Source organism: Poecile atricapillus, chromosome W (genome assembly GCF_030490865.1).
Source record: "Poecile atricapillus isolate bPoeAtr1 chromosome W, bPoeAtr1.hap1, whole genome shotgun sequence".
Lineage (NCBI taxonomy): Eukaryota > Metazoa > Chordata > Aves > Passeriformes > Paridae > Poecile > Poecile atricapillus.
Window position 1 is genome coordinate 64,668,276 of NC_081288.1, and position 16,710 is coordinate 64,684,985.

A 16,710-nucleotide genomic window follows, 5' to 3' on the forward strand; every position below is an offset into this window, starting at 1 on the left:
TTCCCCTGCTACACCATGGAGTCCCCTCCCACGGGAGACAGCTGTCCGTGAGCTTCTCCAATGTGGTTCCAATCTCACAAGCGGCAGTCCTGCCAAAACTGCTGCAATGTGAGTGCCTCCCACGGGGTGTAGTCCTCCACAGATAGGCTGCTCCAGCTTGGAAGAAGGGGCCCACTCTCTCCACCGGGTCTTCCACTGTATCACATATTCCTTCAGGCATCCACCCCACCAGCGTGAGTACCTCCCCCACGGGCTGAGAGTGCATCTTTGCTTCCCCTGTGGATCCTCATGGGCTGCAGAGGGACAACCTTCCTCACCATGGTCCTCACCAATGCCTGCAGAGAAATCTCAGCTCTGGTGCCTGGAGAACCTCCTCCCCCTCCTTCTTCAAAGACCTTGGTGCCTCCATGTTGTTTTCCCTCACATGTTCTCACCCCTTCCTCTTCTCTATATGGAATTAAAAACTGCATGTCTACCTTTGTTGCTATTTCTTCTTAAATATGTGAAGTGATTTAGATTCACCAATTTGAGTTTTCTGGCCAATGCACCAAATAATGTGGTGGGTTTAGCGCTGGCTAAAATCACCAGGGCACTTATTCATTTCTTGCTGTGAGATATGGATTAGAAGAAGGGAAAAACAGTCTTAAAACTTAAAAGGTATAAAGAAACTGTAGGAATCCAGAAATGGAGAAACATTTCTCTGTTCTATCCTCCAAAAAAGCATTAATTTTGTCTCTCACTGATGGAAAGGCTTCCATATATCTCTGGGTAAACCAGGATTTATAAAAGTTTAAAAAAAAAAATATAAAAAGTAGTATAGAGTAAAATATATCACTGAAGTAAAAAATATAGATTTCAGTGTTTTGTAAATGGAGTAAAGATGAAGGAAAAAGGGTGTGGTTCTTAACACTTCTTCCTTCTTTCCTCTCCTCCATAATTTTGCAGTTTTTAAGAGCACAAGGAATGATTGGTTAGAAGTTAGTTGCAGTTTTAGTTACGCAAGTAGATATAAAAAAAATATTGGTTAATATCAAAAAACAATACACGTGTTTATTGTTAATTGGGTGAAAATGAGTATAAAGACAAAAAAGCTGCGCATTTTGGAGCCATTTTGCCTCATTTGAGCCAATTTGAGCCAGTCGATAGTAAGTTGAACTTGAGCAGAAAGTCTGGGAAAGCCTACCAAGTCTTTTGATAATATATTAATAAACACGAGAAACAAGAGCTTAACGAGCCTTTGGAGTATTCTTCCTGACACAAAACTAAGATAAGTGAGACTCCTCTTAGGGGAGTATCCCAAGGGAGCTCGGCCCTGAAGAGACCGAAATCCTGCATCAAGAAACTTTATTAACAACTTTTTCTTTTCCCAACTGACCACACAGAGACAAAACCTGGGATGTTAAATCAGTACCAACTCTACAATAGTCTTTCATCAGCTCTTGTAGGGACAGGAGTTTTCTCTTGTCATGCCATGGAGACTTCTCCACAAGAAGCAGTTTTCTCATGGCTTTTCATTTCCACAAATAGCAGCCACCCAGGCAAAAAGTTTTGCATCATGACATTTTCTCCTGTTGTAGTTCGCAACCTCAGGATCACTTCCAGAGAAGCCGCAGGGTTCTGGGGACCAGCATGGAACACCAATGAGACGGGCTTCTGTTCATGAAACCATTTATTCAGCATGGAACAAACTCAGATCCAGAACAGAGGCCGAGCAGGGGTTTTTGAGGGAGAGAACTAGGGTGGAGTTCAGGGTCAGGGACCACTAGAAACACAACAAGGGAAAAACCCCCAGGGACTCAAACCCAATCAGAACTCCTGGGCTGCCCTTCACAAGGGGTTTGGGGTGGGACAACTTCATCCAGGGCTCACATGCCCATCCCCCAACACAGGGGGTCAAAATTCACACACATGGCCGACAGCCATGCCTCTCCTTTAACAATGCTTATCTGAAACTAACTCTTGGCCTCCCCGAGGCACTTCACAACATTCTCCCATTTTCACAGCCCTCCTAGAGGTGTATCCATGGGCCATGAACTCATGGGGTATTATCTTAAGGATGAATTGTTCAAAGGCAAAGGTTCTCTTCATCTGTCTCTGTGATCATCTCTGGAAACAGAGGTTTTCTTCTTCCCTCCTTGGGAGCAAAGGGTCTTCATCGCTCTCATCTCTCTCTCTGTTCAAGCTTCTCATGGGACCACAGCTACTCTAAAATCTGCTTGGCTTCATCAGTGGATGCCTCTGTCAGATCTACAGTTTGAATACTTAATCCCCCCATACTTTCTCATGAATTAAAGGTGATATTTCAGTATATCATTGTCCATCTCCATGGCCCTACCAAAAGAATATTTCAGCCCCATTTGGCATCTCCTCATCCCTCTTCCATTGGAGGCTTGACTCCTTTTTTACTGATCTTGGTGTTTTCATGTTGTCTTTCTATGTGTCCTCACTCCGTCCTTTTCTCTCCCTGGAAAGAGGAACAAGGTTTGCAGGTCTCATCTGTGTAGTGAAAGAGTTAATATCTTGCCCAGTGGCCACAGCAGTCACAGAGTTGGATTTCAGGCTCCACTGGGAGCCTCCCTCCACCTGGCAGCTGCTGCCTGTCGCTCTATTAGGAACGGCTGGGAAGAACGACACAGACTCTCTAGGAGTCGATCAGGAGAATTTCTCTAGTTTATTGCTTCAGGTCTGTTTTATAGACCAATACGTGCAAAGTACAGATAGGAAACTCTTATTGGTTAGCAAATTACCACATTACCATCATTGGTCAGTGGGGCACACTACCCCCTGACTTTCTCCTGCAAAGAAAACAAGGGACAGACAAACAGCACCTGGCAAGGCTGTTTTCTGTCGCTGAGGATTGTTTTGAATCCTCTTTAAAACTTCCCAGGCTACTTTCTCAGGCTGGACTTGAGAAAGCTATGCGGCCTGCAATTTCTACAGGCTCTCTGCTGCCTGCTCTAGAGCTAGCATCCACAGCTGCCAAGGGCGGTCCTGACTCAGGCTGGAGTCATCAGTGCGGGCCGGAGGAGGGTTTAGTGTCAGCAAAATGTCAGCTGCTGTGGCCCAGCACAGCCTGGGGCCAGGGTCCTGCAGCCTCCATCACCCGTCCGGAGCTGCTGGGGTTCGGCCTGGCCTCCCCCAGGCTGCACAGGCCATGGGGGAGCAGGGCCGGCCCCACCAGAGCTCCATTACTTTCTGAGGCCGGAAGCTAACAGAGGGAGTTCCCGGGTTTGTGGGTTTTAAAATGTGGAATTCACAGAGGCGAATCTAATTTCTAAATGGTGCAAAATGTCAGTTCTCAGAACTAGACAGCTATTGTCCTGTCCTAGGCACAGAGAGAGCTCCCAACAGCTTCTCTTAAGGAAATCACTTCCATGGGGTTTTTTATTACTCTTTTCCCAAATGTCAATCAATGTGAAACCACCACATTATGTTATCACAGTGGCATTACCATCATCTCTAATTGGCCCAGGCTTGGCCAGCAGCATGTCCATCTTCAGAGCCATCAGGGGTTGGCTGTGCCAGACACGTTGGAAGCTTGTAGCAGCTTCTCACAGAAGCCTCCTCTGTCGCTCCCCCTGCTACCAAAAACCAGGCCGCTGAAAACCAACACAACCTTACTTACAGGCCAAACTTACTTAGATATCACGCTGTGGCCTGAAAAGGAGGAAGGGGAAATGCACCATCACACCTGTCAGTTTGAAGCCATTCCACCTTGTCCCGTCACTATAAATTGCCCTTATAAATTGTCTCCATCTTTGTTGTAGGCTCCCTTTAGGTACCCTGAAATCTTTCCTTTTCCAGGCTGAACAATCCCAATTCTCTCAGCCTTTCCTCATGGGAGAGGTGCTCCATCCCTCTGGACTCACTCCAACAGGTCTATCTCCTTCCTATGCTGGGGACCCCAGAGCTGGATGCAGTAGTTCAGGTGGGGTCTTACAAGAGCAGAGGAGAGGGGCAGAATAACTTCCCTTGACCTTCCCACGCTTCTTTTTATGCAACCCAGGATACAATTGACTTTCTGGGCTGCAAGTGCACATTGCTGGCTCCAACCAATTTCTTATCTGTGAGAAACAAACTGCACTCTTTAAAATTTTTAGAAGTTTAATAAGGGATAATAAGGGACAAATTAATAACAGTGCTGGGTGCTTGACGATGGCCAGAGGCACCCCAGTTAAACATAACCACTCTTCTTATATACTTTTTCCATTCCATTGGTCAAATACATATTGTGGTAGTTTGACATTTAAAGAAAGAAGTAACAACTACTCATGGAAGTGATTTTTTTTGAAAGAAGCTGCTGGGAGCTTCTTCTGTGTGTGAGACAGGCTAATAGCTGGCTAGTTTTGAGAACTGAAACATTTTGTACTATTGAAAATTAAGTCTACCTCTGTGAATTCTAGTTTCTAAAACTCACATACCTGGGAACTTTTTTTCTTTGTTTCCGGCCTTGAAAGGTAACGGAACTTTGATGAGGCTGGTCTTAGTTTCTCACAGCCTGTGAGACCTGGGTGGGGGGGGGGCAGGCTGGACCCCAGCAGCTCCCAGGTGGGGGATGGAGTTCGAGGTGAGCCCCAGCCCCAGGCAGGGCCAGGCTATGGCTCCTGACATCTTGCTGACACTTAAACCCCACCCCACCCCCTCCCCCCCAGCCTGCACAGAAAGCTCCAGGCTGAAGACTGCCCACCCTTCTCAGCATTTGCCAGGCTGAGGGAGGCACCAGAGCGGCCTAAAATTCAACACCATGATTTAACCTTTTCACTACACAAATAAGACATGCAGACCTTACTCTTCTCTCCAGGGAGAGAAAAAGAGTGACACATAAAAAACCAACATGAAAACATCAAAGTCAGTAAAAGAAAGTGTCAAGCCTCAGATGAAAAAGAGATGAGATGCTGAAGAAGGCTGAAATATTTTTTTAGAAAGCCCATGGAGATGGAGATATACAATGATATACTAAAACACCTTCTTTAATTTATTAATGAGTATTGGGGGCATGTTGCAATCCTCCTCCCGGGGGGACCCCTCTGTCCCACCCCCCGTGGTGAGAGCCCCTCTCGTCTCAGGGCACAGGCGGCAGAGGGGGTCCTGGAGTGGATACAACACGGACTCAAAGTATCTAGACACAGGAGGCTCAAACTTGCTGGAATAATCCCGGGTTTATTGTCTGTCGTCCATCCGGGCCAAGAGAGAGACCGAAATGCCCTGGGTCTTATCTCTTATACTAGGGGGCAGGGGTGATTAGGGGATACAGGGAGGTCACAGCCAATGGGAAGGGGGAAGGGAAAGAAGGTTTTCAGGTAGGAACTAACATTACACAAACCAGAGGTGAGTTTTACCCTTGGGAGATACCAAGATTTTTAGATGCACTACAACACCTCACCCTTTTCTGTTATACAAAAATGAGGAAGAAAAACCCTAGTTCATTTTGTCTTTTACCGTGAGCTTGCCCACCACTCATGATTGGTGGACCGATTAGGTTCATTTCTGTCAGATAGTTCCATGTGGTTAGCTTCTGAGGTAGTAAAAATTAAAGTACTGAGGGCCTTTAAAATCAAACAACGGACAATTCCAAATGCTAACACAATTAAAAACAAATAACAAAAAACAACAAGATTGTTCTGATTATTGAAGTCCACCATATTGGAGTCTGAGATACAGACTGTGTGCCCTTGTTTTTAATATTTAGTTCTAAGATTCAAGGAAACACTGAATTTCATATAATATGAAATTCATGAGCATGTTTTCATGGTGATACATGAAAACAAATGCTAAAGTTAGATGAGAAATGGAGGTGTGTAGATTAGAAAGTTTTTTAAATCACTGGGTGAAAAAGTAGTTTAGAGAACAGAAGACAAGATGGAGGATTTAGGGTGTTGTCTCTTGTCCTTCTTCTTTCTTCTTCATGTTCTTCTCCTAGAGGTTTTTGGGTAATAGTGATTGGATAGAAAATGCCGCAGTGCATCACAGAGGTAATGGGTCATTGGGTCATTAAGAAAAATAATATACGTGTCTATTGTTAATTGAGTAAAAATAAGTATAAAGATAAAAGAGCTGCGTAGTTCGGGGCCATTTTGTACGTCAGACACGAAGTGTGCCACAAGGCCTTGTTTGTACCATCAGAAGAAAGAAATGTGCCAAATTGCAAAGATTAACCTTGTAACCAGCCTGGAGAGACCTGTTAAGTTTTGTAAGGATCCTTCAATAAACATGAGAAACAAGATTCTAACGAGCTCGGAAGTTTTCATCGAATAATAAGAACTGAGATAAGTGGGACTCCCCACGAGGGAGGATCCCAGAGGAATTTGTTACCTCTGTCTCTCTTTTCTTTGCCTCCTTTGGGCTCTGTTCTCTGTGGATATAACTTTCTATAGTCTCCCAGCCTCCTCTGGGCTGAATTCTCTGTGAATACAGCTTTCTATAGTCCCCCAGCCTCCTCTGGGCTGAATTCTCTGTAGATACAGTTCTTCTCTAATTCCCCAGCCTCCTCTGGGCTGAATTCTTCTGGGATCCTCCCTCGTGGGGAGTTCCACTTATCTCAGTCCTTAATTATTTGAAGTAAACTCTCGAGCTCGTTAGAATCTTGTTTCTCGTGTTTATTGAAGGATCCTTACAAAACTTAACAGGTCTCTCCAGGCTGGTTACAAGGGTAATCTTTGCAATTTAGTACATTTCTTTCTTCTGATGGTACAAACAAGGCCTTGTGGCACACTTCATGTTTGATACACAAAATGGCCCTGAACTACGTAGTTCTTTAATCTTTATACCTATTTTTATCCAATTAACAATAGGCACGTATATTATTTTTCTTAATGACCCAATGACCCATCACCTCTGTGATGCACTGCGGCATTTTCTATCCAATCACTAACTATTACCCAAAAACCTCCAGGAGAAGAACATGAAGAAGAAAGAAGAAGGACAAGAGACAACACCCTAAATCCTCCATATTGTCTCCTGTTCTCTAAACTACTTTTTCACCCAGTGATTTAAGAAACTTTCTAATCTACACACCTACACTTTTAGCTTTTTCTATCTAACTTTAACATTTGTTTTCATGTATCGCCATGAAAACATGCTCATGAATTTCATATAATATGAAATTCAGTGTTCTCTTGGATCCCAGAACTAAATATTAAAAACAAGGGCACACAGTCTGTATTTCAGACTCCATCATCTGCCCCTCTCTTTAAAAAAAATAAAAAAAAATCAACCCAAAGCTTTTCTTTGATTACTTTTCAAGAAGGGTTGTTTTTTCTTCACTCATGCCTTATGCACCAACAACAGAACTGCTGCTCTGTTCCACAGAGCACTCTGGCTCCAGTTTTGAACATTAGTTAACTAACTACTCAAAGCTAGAGAAATAGGTCTAGGTTGCTTACTTGACTAGTAGCTTAATTTGTTTAATTGCTCTAAAGTTTCTGCTGAAGCTACTTGAATTGAAGGCTAAGTTGTTATAAATCTCTATTTAAAATTTCAAAAGTCAAATTCTTCACAATCAGGTGTAACTAAGATTGATACAAGGTTACATTAAGATGTTGCCTCTTTGTATAGAGCATGATTTGGAATAACATTCATTATCTCATCTTCATTCTGTTTTAACACAGAAAAATTGGATATTATTTAAAAATCTATTTTCTGAGATAAGGTACACTTTCTTTTGAGTTAATTAAAAGAAGTGATGCAGGTGAAATTGCATCACAAAGTGATCAACAAAATGATACAGCTCAAGGGTGATACTTGATTCACCTTCATATTCAAGGACTTTATCTCTCGTGCAAGATTCTGAATCTTGACACAGTTCACACCATGCTTTAACAAATGAGGCTTTAAAATATCAACTTTCCCACTGTTTCACATGAAACCCAAAGTTCACTGTTCTTGCATGTTGGATCCAAGTTGTTCTGCTGTCAACTGTGGTCTCGATACAGTTCACATCAGTGTGCTCGCTCTTCTGCTCTTTGGGCTGTCTGCTTGTCTCTGCAGCTGATGAGTTTTCATGTTCTTTGCTAGGAAGTTACTTTTGCTTTGAACCTGTGAATACACAAACATACACTTTCTTCCAAATTATTAATTGAAATAGATTTTTTAATCTTCTTGCTTCTGAACTTTGACCAGAACTAAAGAATTCTCTCTCAAATTTGCTTGAGTACTGTTAGAATAATACCTGATAATTGATGGAACTGGTTTCGTAAAAGACTTGTTTAAAAAGGACTGTTCAAGAACTATTTGCAATAGATATAAGATCTTTACACTTTTTCTAAAAATTTAAGATATATTAGGTTTTTATACTTCCGAGGCATAGCCTTGGTCCCCCCCTTTTTCTTTTATTTTTTGTAATTAAGGTATTTGGTTTTTTGTTATGACAATGAAAAACTATCAAAGTAAAACACTTGCACATGTATACACAGAGGAAATAACACTTTTACAGAAATCAAAAACTTATTAAGAAAATGCATAATTAATATTGTGTGACATTAAACTTATCTAAATAATCTGTAATATGAATTGCTGAATGTACTAAATATATACTATTGAAAGACCCCCGAGCTGTTCACCACTCTTCACAGAAGTAATCGTGAATGCCAGTTTATTTCTATCTTTAGCACACTTTTATAGGGTTCTACAGGGTCTGCAGGCAGAACAAGCTACTATTGGCTGGTACACACACAGTTTACATTTTTTCTCTTACACACAGGGATATTGTTTTGCTTTACTCTCTCTTCTGCATGAAGGTTTCAAGGACTTTAGCCCTTAATATCATGACTTATTTCAAAGGCTGGTTTGTGCATACAGGCCTTTACTAATATATAAAATATAGCAACAATTCCCCCTTTCTCTTTTTGCACAAACCAGGCTTTGGATAAGATAACATACAACTTAGACTGTCATCTCAATTAACACTATAAGTAAAGTCCGTCCCCCTTCTAGCACAAGAGGCCTCAACCATTCAGTGATGCCCCAGCTGGCGAACCAACCTCCAATGGGATCACCATCTCCCTTCAGGGCATGTAACCCATCCTGTAGCTGTTGTAGTTGCTCATGGATGGAAGCTGAATGATCAGTAAGATCCAAGCAGCACATGCCTTCAAGCTCCCCACAACCATGTCCTTGTGCTAAGAGCAAAAAGTCAATTGCAACTTGATTTCATAGTACTGCATGATATACACTACTCACATCGGCTGAAAGCTCACTTAACATTGTGGATGTTAAGTTCAATTCTTCCTTAGTCTAACAAGCGAGCCTTTTTAGAGTTGCTAGGCCTTAATTCATTCATACTTCGCTTTGACTGTTTGATGTTCTTCATTTTGCTAGCTATATTCAACAATTGATGTAAGCTTGGGTGGAACAAAGTGAGTTTCCCAAGATAACATGGTCTTCTACGTGGATTAGCAGGAATCTAATTCCATGCTCTATCTCCACAGATTAGGAATATGGAACTAGGTGATCGTTTTGGTAATTGTCTTGTGAGATTGCACCACGAATAAAGGCTTTACTTTCAATGGTAGTAACGAGATCAGCTATAGGGTTGACTGCAACCCAGTGCTGTATTACTTTGTTAGAATGACTTTTTGTCGGGGGTTCAAACATTATCTATCCACCTGAGGTATTGGTGGAACTTAACAAATCTAATTCTTCTGAGGGTTGTAACATTAAGAACTTTGGTAATTTTTGCTTGCTAACAGGCTTCAAGTTGTCTTAATGTGAAGCCAACAGTGCGATTGCACTCTTGCAACATTGCCAATCGATTCAGTCAAGTCTCGTTACTAATTAAACCTTTAAATGCTTGAGGATCCCATTCAGGGACTCCTACGAGACAGGTGCGAAAGGATCTCCAGGGGTGGCTAGGCTCAGACACATTGACCTTTGGCCAGTTCAATGTGCCAGAGTGACCCATATATTCTGTCACTTTTGGATGTTAGTTAGCAGACAGTTGGTCATGACTATACACAACACAATTACCATAAGCATTTTACCATGTAAATGACACTATATTTGCAAACTCACAGCTAGAACTTCAATCGTTAAATGAACTTTCAAAGATGCTTACACTACCTCTTGAAGAGGGAATACTTGTACTTTATACTAACATAACAATTACTATACAAGCTAAACACTTAAACTATTATCTAACTACTTTTAACACACGTGCTCTGGTATATATGTAGTCTAGGCGTGAAAGCAATTTGCTAAAAGGGTAAACACACAACTACAATTTGCTTTATATACAGTTAAATGGAGTCTCTACACTTCTTAGATCTTCTACAGAATTTCTCCAGCATGATTCAGTCCTGGAACGTTCACTGCTCCTGTGATGTCAGCTGGCAGTTGATCGGTGACTGAGGGCTTTGATGTTCAAAGTGTTCTTCAGATCCTTCTAAATCTTAAAGCAAAGGATACCTGAAAAATTGGTAGAGACACAACATCATAATAACAACATAAAATTTCTGTTGGCAACTGTCTGTATAGTGTTCAGACACAACTGTGTCCTGACAGGTCCACTTCTGATCCATGTCTGGAGTACCAAGGCTGTGCGGTGACTTCTCTGTTCACTGGATCTCATGTGTTCAGAGGCACACAGTCTGGTCAGATGGACAGGTGACCTTTTTGAACCTGCCAACAAAACACAGACACTTCTCTCCTTGAAGTTAATAAATTACACTAATTAAATGCTTTTAGGGCATCAATCTCCCCCGTCTTCTTAAAAAAAAATAAAAATGAGATGTACTTCTATTATAAACAACAACATCAACACAAAACCATATACACAATTAATAAAAACTTATACTAGTTAAAAATCAATTAAATCTTAAACATTATTAATAGGGTATATAATATAAAACTGCTATTAATTACTAAAACACTGCACCAGCATCCCATAGTTAGCAAACAAACAGAAACAAAAATCAGTGAAGGATTGGATCATCACCTCCTGAAATGATTCTCCAAGCCCACTTCAAAATTGATCCAGCTGTCATATTAATAGGGTCAAATTGTTGAGTCAAAAAGTGACTCAAATACTGATTTGGGACAGAAAATATCTGGATCTGTTGGCAAACATTCTATCCAGGTAAAGTCAAGGCTTGGCCAGGGCCTTAGGCTTTAAACTGGAAAGATGCCTCTTAACTCATTTCTAAAACAAGGTTCTCAATAGTAGCAGCTATGAGATGCTTACAGCATAGCAAACTGTTAAAATGCATTTGTACAAAGCAAATGATCAGGAGCCTTAGGTACCAGACCAATTAAACCATGCAGCAGTTGGTTTACTCTGAGGCCTCCCCAATGGCAGCTGATCCTCAGCAATGGCACATCTTCTTAAAATTCTGGAAACACTGAAAAATAAGAAAACTATAACAAACAAAAACTGCAGAGATTGCAACAACCAATAGAACTCCTAATGGAGTCAAGGGTGTCACAAACTGCATTCACTTTTATCCACAAGCAGGTGTTCATCAGTGTTCCATCACAGCTGTCTCAGCTGTGGCCGTCCTCCTCTCTCTAGGAAAACAACTATACTTTGCAGTTTAAACAAGTGTCTCCAACAAAACACAAAACAATTTCAATCAAGCAATATCTAAACTCAACAATAATTATATATGACAAAAGGAAATAATAAACTTAACCTTAACAGAATATCTAAGTTAGAAAACTTAAAGCTTAAAATTTAAAACTTAAAAACATTCAAGCCTAAACATTATAAAACTTGACTATCCTTAATTCTATTAACACTTAATCAATATTAAATGAAAACATAACTTAATCTTATTCTGTTACTACAAAAAAGCAACTAAAAGTTTAATATATACCTTTTAAACACAATATAACAATAACATGGATTCACTATAAAGATTATAAAGATGTAGCAAACACATCACAATTCTATGTCATCTAGCTTTGAAAATAACCCACAATAACTGCAAATGTTACTAAAAATACTTATTCATAATAGAAATTTGCCTAATATATTGTCCTGGGGTGACTTTATGATACTGGTATCCCCAATCGTCTGGTTTATGTTATATATTAAGCTCTGTACCTTTAAGACTGGCTCTGAGAGCAAAAGAGGGGGAAAAAGAAGCCGCAGTTTGTGTTAAAGAAAATATAACTCCCACACATCTCGCTCCTGGACTGTGTTGTCTGCAGCACAGACAGACAGCGGGACAGAGCTTCTCCCTGGCTTTTAGTTAGTTTTAGCTAGCTGAGGCAGAAGAATTCCCCGGACCTTTGGTTTTTTTTTTCCTTTTTCTTGGATCTGTGCAAGCCTGCTCTGGACTGAACACCCAGCTAAACCCCGGGAGCCCACGCCTGTGGCCCACCAGGGCCTGGGCCTCGGCACTTTTCCAGCGCTGGAGGGACTGATAAGAAACTGAGCGAGCCGTTCACCACATGAAAAGGACTTTTCTTCCTAGATTTGCCATCCCATCGAACAGCAAGAGGTTTTATTATTTAATATTATTCAATTTTCTGTTAAATAAACAGCTTTTTCCACTTCTCTCCAAAGAAATTTTTTCCCTTTCCCGGACCGGTTGGTGGGGAGGGGCATTTCCCTGGGGAAATCCCCATCCAGAGTTTTCCTCCCTAATTTGCCCTAAACTAAGACATATACAGCTTTTGGCGCCCAACGTGGGGCGAGAGAAAGTGGAAAAACCTGTACTGATTGTTGGTTGTATTTTTAGTTGTATTTATTCTGTGTTAAGATAAAGCAGTCAGCAGCCATGTTGTTTAGATACATAATATCTCTCGGGGTGGAAGCCTTCATGTCGATCTGGTCCCTAGAATTTTTTGAGGTTTTAATACTTGTCTTTTCCCTCTTTCACAATAGAGGGGCATGGATTAGAATGGTTATTGTGCTGGGCTTAGTGATAATTATTTGTAGGAAGTTTATAGAACTACTGAAGTTTCTGTCAAGTATGTTTGGCTTATGGTTTCTTCGCCCGACCCTGCCTCCCAGTCCCAGTAGCACATTTTGGGAGTTTATTGGTAATTGTACCCAGTTTGTTAGAGGAAGAGCAGGGGATGAGGCTTTTCAGCCTTTTCTTTCCTTTTTCTCCTTTGAATCTGTTATGTCCCTCTTTGAGAATATCCAGTTTCCCCTGAGTGTTAAGGATACCACTTTCCTGGTCACTTTCCTGGTAGTTCAGCTGTTAAGCTTCCTCTATACGGCCTGTAACTTCTCTAGAGTGAGGGCTGAGATATCCAGAGGAGCCAATGAAACCCCTGTCCCAGAAGTAGGCTCAGGTGTGAAAAATCCTGAGTGGAGTAGAGAATGGGAAAGAATTGGCCGAACTCTGGAGGAATTTTCTGATTCCCCAGCCTGGGAATTTTCACGTGAACAAATTCAGAACCCAGATGAAGTAGGGAAATATCTGGAAGAGAATTGCTGTGATGATTATAAGAAGAAAAATTTCATTGCAATAAGCTGGGCCCTAGTGTATGCTTATCGCACGCTGCTAGATACTGTAGGGCAGGCAGATAAATCAGCAGCTACCCCAGTCACTCAGGCTGCAGCCAAGTCAGCAGCCAAACCAGACAGTGAGCCTAAGCCAGCAACCAAACCAGACAGTGAGCCTAAGCCAGCAGCCAAACCAGACAGTGAGCCTAAGCCAGTGGCCACACCAGACAGTGAACCTAAGCCAGTGTCTGTTGCTCCTACCACGAGAGGTATGAAATTCAAAACCAAAACCGATCGGCCAGTAGATGATGATAATGGCGATGCGGGGGAAGGACCCTCAAGACCAGCAACTGATCAAAAATCAGAAGGCGCTGGTGAACCTTTCTCCCTGAAGGACCTTCGTGGCCTGAGAAAAGATTACACTCGACGACCTAATGAATCTATAATTAGTTGGTTAGTCCGTCTGTGGGATGCTGCAGGTGAAGCTACAGTTCTGGATGGCACTGAAGCGAGGCATCTGGGATCCCTGTCACATGATCCAGTTATCGATCAAGAAGTAATGAGGGGGGCTGACCCTTATAGTCTCTGGGAACGGGTCCTGAGAAGTGTGGCACAAAGATATCTGTGTGCAGACGATCTCTATATACAGCAAACTCGTTAGAAAACCATAAAACAAGAGATTCAGCGCTTGAGAGAAATGGCAATAGTAGAGATTGTCTTCGTGGGTGACTTAGGTACTAGAAATCCAGATTTGGTGCCATGTACATCTGTGATGTGGCGAAAACTTGTTCGACTTGGGCCACAAGAATACGCTTCTGCTTTAGCAACAATGAAGCGGGATGACCGAGAGGAGACTGTGCTGGATATGGCGAAGAAACTTCGAACATATGCAGATACCGTGCATGGCCCCATGCAGGCAACAATTGCAGCTGTGAGAACAGATATGCAAAACCTCCAAGACAAAATAGAAGAGAATTTCAAAAAACTCAAGGAAGATCTTCTTCCAGTCTCGGCAGTACAGTCCAAGAGCCCCGGGACCCAACGCAGAAATTCCCCAGATAGAGAGAAAAAGCTACGAGCTGAGCTGTGGTTTTTCCTACGTGACTGTGGAGAAAACATGAAAAGATGGGATGGAAAATCTACTGGTGCTCTGGCACAACGAGTGCGTGAATTAGAAGACAGCAAGACTCAGGGGGGATACTCCACCAAAAAGAAAGCCGCTCCAGTAGCCTGTAGTCAAACTGACAAGTATGATGATGACATGTCTGATTCCCTTGAAGGAACCTCCAAGACATATACCCAAGGAAAGAAGGATAACCAGGCTTAGAGGGGCCCTGCCTCTAGCCAGGTAGAGGCTAGAGAAAACCGTGTCTTTTGGACTGTGTGGATTCATTGGCCTGGCACATCTGAACCACGAAAATATGAGGCCTTGGTTGACACTGGTGCCCAGTGCACCCTAATCCCATCAAAATATGTAGGAGCAGAATCTGTTTCTATTGCTGGTGTGACAGGGGGATCACAGGACTTTACTTTAGTGGAAGCTGATGTGAGCCTGACTGGAAATGAGTGGAAGAAACACCCCATTGTGACTGGCCCAGAGGCCCCGTGCATTTTGAGCATAGACTACCTCCGAAGTGGGTATTTTAAGGACCCAAAGGGGCTTAGGTGGGCATTTGGGATAGCAGCTGTAGAGACAGAGGGTGTCCAGCAACTGAACACCTTGCCTGGACTGTCAGAGAACCCATCTGCAGTAGGACTCCTGAAAGTGGAAGAACAGCGAGTACCAATTGCCACCTCGACGGTGCACCGCCGGCAGTATAGAACAACTCGAGATGCTGTGATCCCCATCCACAAGATGATCCGAGAGCTGGAGAGCCAAGGGGTGGTCAGCAAAACCCACTCACCCTTCAACAGCCCCATCTGGCCTGTGCGTAAATCTGAAGGAGAATGGAGATTGACTGTGGACTATCGTGCATTGAATGAAGTAACTCCACCGCTGAGCGCTGCCGTGCCGGACATGCTGGAGCTCCAGTATGAGCTGGAGTCCAAAGCAGCAAAGTGGTATGCCACTATTGACATTGCCAATGCATTTTTCTCCATTCCCCTGGCAGCAGAATGTAGGCCTCAGTTTGCTTTCACGTGGAGGGGAGTGCAGTACACCTGGAACCGACTGCCCCAGGGGTGGAAGCACAGCCCCACCATCTGCCATGGACTGATCCAGGCTGCACTGGAAAAGAGTGAGGCTCCGGAACATCTGCAGTACATTGATGACATCATTGTTTGGGGAAAGACGGCTGAAGAAGTCTTTAAGAAAGGAGAGAAAATCATCCAAGTTCTCCTGAAAACCGGTTTTGCCATCAAGAAGAGCAAAGTTAAGGGACCAGCTCGTGAGATTCAGTTTCTGGGGGTAAAGTGGCAAGATGGACGGCGTCAGATTCCTACTGATGTCATCAACAAGATTACAGCAATGTCTCCACCAGCCAACAAGAAGGAAACACAAGCTTTCCTAGGTGCCATAGGTTTTTGGAGGATGCACATTCCTGAGTACAGTCAGATTGTGAGCCCTCTTTACCTGGTCACCCGCAAAAAGAACACTTTCCAGTGGGGCCCTGAACAACAACAAGCCTTTGCTCAGATTAAGCAGGAGATCGCTCATGCAGTAGCCCTTGGCCCAGTCAGGACAGGACCAGATGTGAAAAACGTGCTCTACTCTGCAGCCGGGAGCCATGGTCTGTCCTGGAGCCTGTGGCAGAAAGTGCCTGGGGAGACTCGAGGCCGACCACTGGGATTCTGGAGCCGAAGCTACAGAGGGTCCGAAGCCAACTACACTCCCACAGAGAAGGAAATCTTAGCTGCCTATGAAGGAGTTCAAGCTGCCTCAGAAGTGATTAGCACAGAAGCACAACTCCTCCTGGCACCCCGACTGCCAGTGCTGGGGTGGATGTTTAAAGGAAAGGTTCCCTCTACCCACCACGCCACCGACGCTACATGGAGCAAGTGGATCGCCCTCATCACGCAGCGCGCCCGTATGGGAAACCCAAATCGCCCTGAGATTTTGGAGATAATTACAAACTGGCCTGAAAGTGAAAACTTTGATCTCACTGATGAAGAGGAGCAGGAACAAGTGACACGGGCTGAAGAAGCTCCACCATATAACCAACTTCCAGCAGAAGAAACACGCTACGCTCTGTTCACTGATGGTTCCTGTCGCATCGTAGGGATGAACCGGAAGTGGAAAGCAGCCGTATGGAGCCCCACACGACAGGTCGCAGAGGCCACTGAAGGAGAAAGTGGATCAAGCCAACTTGCTGAACTCA